At 32.5% G+C, this 4,427-nt stretch overlaps 1 pseudogene; it reads right to left on the bottom strand.

Moving 5' to 3' along the window:
* Positions 1-2,994: 2,994 nt before the first annotated feature.
* LOC145640378 (putative serine/threonine-protein kinase WNK10 pseudogene) lies at positions 2,995-3,918 on the bottom strand (annotated as a pseudogene).
* Positions 3,919-4,427: the final 509 nt, after the last annotated feature.

The following is a 4,427-nucleotide window of genomic DNA, read 5'->3' as shown; positions in this document are numbered from 1 at the left end:
TAGTATTAACAGCAACAAAGAATTGAAGAACCCAAGAAAGATCTCTTACGATTAAATGTTGATGAAAGTAGTTTTGTAAAAACAAAACACTTGAAAGGATGATTGCTCTTTCAGAATTCTTGGAGCAAATGATTTAATAATGAAATGAAGGGATGATTTTATAGGATAAACAGAGAATTCTTGGAACAAATGATTTATAACGGATTGATAGCTATTTATAATAGTATTATATGTATAATGGGGTTAGTTGTAATCCAAACAGATTTATCTTGTTAGTTTGTGGCAGTTATAAAGTCGGTTATCAAGAAAAATACCCTTTCTTGATTTTTTATTTTTTTATTTTTCATTTTTTATTTTTTGACAAGTCTTGATTATTTAATATTTTTTTAGTCAATTTCTAAATTTGCAGGTTTTCTATTTATGTGATTATATTTTATTATTATTATTGTTAATGTTATTTACGAGTGCTTACTAGTACTAAGTTAAGACTGATATTTGTCATTAGAATGGGAAACATAATCCTGTTATTGTTTAATTTTTTTTCATGAACTTTATGGCATAATTGAAGGTCATAAATTCAGTTTGGCTATAAATACTGGATGCTGAACATTTTGCCAAGAAATATTAGCAACATTTCTAAAGAAAGTTGAAAGTAAAATATGTGCAGTCTTTTCATAAGAGGCAGATGATGAATATTTGGTTGAACTTGAAATCAATTTTAAGACTAGTAGTAGTGTATGCAAATTTGATCCATTCTGTTTCGGTCTATCTAGGTTATGTATGTGTGAGTTTGCACACCTTATGAGTCTATGCTTAGCCATACTTAGCTATGTACACGACATTGTATACGCAACTTTATGATTTTGAACTTGATTAATGACAACTTTTAGGGTCTCACAACATTCCATACATTGCTTATTCAATTGTTTTACAATGGTTTAGGCCGAAAGAACATGCTATAGTTGCCTTTTTTTTTTTTTTTTTTTTTTTATTCCATACATTGCACATGCATTTTTATATCTTTCGCTGTTTCCTTTTGCTTGTAAAGTGACTTTGCAAAGTTATATGAAGGTGAAACTCATTAAATTCTTACAGGGCTTCAGTGATATTTTTGGGCGTGTATGAAGCAGAAATTGTTAAAGGTCCTTCCCAAGAACTTGAGTGCTTTGGCTCATCTTGAAAGTTGCATAATAAATAAGCAAAAGGGGTAAACTAACTGAAAAGATCTTGACGATGCAATTTGAACCTAACGTGTAAGACAGGACTAATTTTGGTGACATAATTTTATAATACTTGTAGGGTTGTACTTCATTCCCAAATTACACTATCGAAGTCATACAGAGGAAGTGTACTTATTTATTATTTGTGACATGTGGTTTAACAAGTGTATGTGGTTTAAAATATACAATAATACAGGTTGTGAAACAAAGGATGCATAAGGGTCAATTTGCCACAGCCCCTAATGCAATGCATATGATTGTTTCTGGAGAGGGATTCAAAGGACTTTACGCGGTAAATGACATCTTCTGTTGTGCAGTAAAGACATAATTGTTGCTTTTGTGAGGAATGCTGTCATATTGACCGATGCTTTACAATCCTAAAATTTTGGTTTCTGTAGCAGGGTTATGGAACTTTTCAACGTACTGTATGGTTTGTCTTTCCATGCCATCCAATTTTGTAGCTATGAGCTAATAAGGATTGATTATACGCTAGCGGTGAGCCTGTGAGCTGGTATATATATTCTCTTGATAAGAGCTCTATATTCATTAAGATATTTCATCTTTTCTAATTTGTGTACTTAATTTTGTATGACTTATTTATCGAATTTAATAATGAAGGGATGATTGCGTAGAATAACTAAGAGTTTAAGAGAGTTCTTGGACGTATGTTTATATCTTTTTACTTGTATATGATTTATAATGGTTAGTGGCAATTGTTAAGTTGATTATTTCATTATACAGGATGTCATTTTCCATTAATGGGAAAATTGTTTTCTAAACCCTATACAAACCAAACAAAGGAAAATAGGAAAACATTAACCTTGTGGATTGGTGATTAACTTTGAAGGATTGAATCAGAGTTATATCAATTGCTGTTATTAATAAATTACCAGTAACATTTATGATCGATCACATTGTGTTTCTAAATTGCTTTATTTACTAGTTTGCTAGTTTAAGTTTGACTTGTCTTGCTCTCTTTATTAAATGGTTATTTAGGGTAACTCTAATAATTTGAATTTATTAATCATTTAGTTATATCACAATAATCAAATCAGTAGAGGAAAGGTTTTGTTACATAAAAGATGCTTATGAAGAATTAAAATCGACGAATTATGTAGTACTGAACAACAATCTTACTAATATAATGTTTCTTTGTCCAAATCAAACATTTACAGCTAACAATTAATTGACATAACGAAAATAAACACTTACTACTAACAATTAATTGACATAACGAGAATAAAATCTAGGCAGACAACCTAAACTCAAGAAAACATACATACTTAACTAAAACTCAGTGTCTCTAAGTCACATTTAGTACACTAACATAAAAGAGTATCATCGAATAGTGTATTTTTATGCTAAACTACTAAAGATAAGAGTTAATTTGATCTTAGAATTTGCGGCACCAAGACCATAATGGCAGCTTCCAGTTGCCACTGCATCAATTATTCTCAGACCTTCCACGCTGTTGCTCTGCATCTTGGTTGTGTTGGCTTCTGTTCGAGGAAGTGCTAGACTGATCTTGACCATCATTAGGAGGTTCATGCTCGTATTCTGTCATGAGTTGTTCCATATTCTCAGAAACCAGCGCGATTACTTCAGCAGACGAGTCAATTTCTCCTTGAATGTTCTCCATGATATCAGGAATTGTATCAACTCTGAGAAGGAAATCAAAATTAATCGTTCTAACCATATCAAAGCCATCGATTATAATCCTCAAAGTAATAGATATTGATACATCCTCTGACATTTTCCCCTGTAACCTGAATTTCTAATTTCCGCTGTCAAATTCCCTCACTACTTCTGTAGGCTGCAGTAGTAGTCCAGCCACCTGATCTTGCACAGATTCTTTCAGAGACAGATTACCAGATCTAGTACTTGCAGTCGATGTGTCAGCAACATCGACTGCAAGCAATGGGTCATTTAGAAGGTCCAATGCCGTCGGTCCACCAGGTGCAAAGTCAATACACTTATCAATCAACTGCTTCATCTGAGGGTCAGTCACACCGAGTAACCCAATAGGCTTGAAACCGATATTAAGCAGATCGTTGTAGCTGCCGAGTTCAGTGATTTGTACTTCTTTATTCACCATCTCCGTTAAACTACTCCCAAACGAAAATATATCAGTGCTAAACGCTGGTGTACTCCCTGATTCAAAAATCTTTGCCATTCCCAAGTCTCCTAGTAAAATCGTACTCGTGTTGCCTTTAACAAATACATTAGTACACTTAACATCACGGTGTGTAATAGGCGGATTATGAGTATGAAGATAATGTAATGCGCTTAAAATCTGTCTACACCAATTCTTGATCGCCGTATTTCCTACAAGATTATTCACATGTTCTCTGCTGTAGTCTGTCAGATTTCCAGAAGAACAATACTCAGTAATCATGTTGACGACTTTCTGGTCATCATCAATCCAATAATGATAGCATTTCGTAATGTTTTCATGGTCTAAAGACTTCAGTAGTCTAGCTTCTGCACATAATTCCTCAAGATTTTCCCTAGACTCTTCTGTTCCTGGTGGTAATTTCACCTTACTCCAAGCTATTTCAGTACCATAATGCCTATCGAACCCCCTGTAAACTTTTTTTGACGAGCCTTCTCCTATGAATATTTCGTACCTTGCGAATTGTCTTGTCAGATCTGTCTCCATAACCTTATAATCGTTGGCTTGTGAACTCGAAGCCGCCATTACTAATCGAGTAGTAATTAATTAGAAGCAACAGAACAGTACACAGAACAACCGAAAGAATAGTTTTGATTAATTTTATGGATAAAAATGAAGGGATAATTTGAAAAAGAAACAAAATAATAGAAATGGATGGATGAGATATTTATAGTTGTAATTAGTTATTAAGTTGTTAGTTTTGTAGGGAAATCAGTTAAGTCGGTTATCAAGATCAAGAAACTTAAAATGGGGTTTCTTGATTTTTTAAATTTTTTTTGTATTTTAATAAAATATACTTCATTTCTTTAATTTGTCTTACTTAAAAAAAAAAGTTTAAATTTTGTTTGGTAATTACTTTGGAAATTAATACAGTTTAAATGTAATCAAATAGAGATATAAGAAAATCAGTAGAGGAAAGGCCATGGTTTTGTTACATAAAAGATGTTTATGAACAATTAAAATCGAATTATGTAGTGCTTAACAACTATGTTACTTATATAATGTCCTTTTTTCCAAATAATTAATCGACTTAG

This window comes from Chenopodium album, chromosome 7 (genome assembly GCF_948465745.1).
Source record: "Chenopodium album chromosome 7, dcCheAlbu1.1, whole genome shotgun sequence".
In the NCBI taxonomy this organism is placed as follows: Eukaryota; Viridiplantae; Streptophyta; class Magnoliopsida; order Caryophyllales; family Amaranthaceae; genus Chenopodium; species Chenopodium album.
The sequence above is the reverse complement of the archived record's forward strand: the minus strand, read 5'-3'. Positions and strand labels throughout refer to the sequence as shown.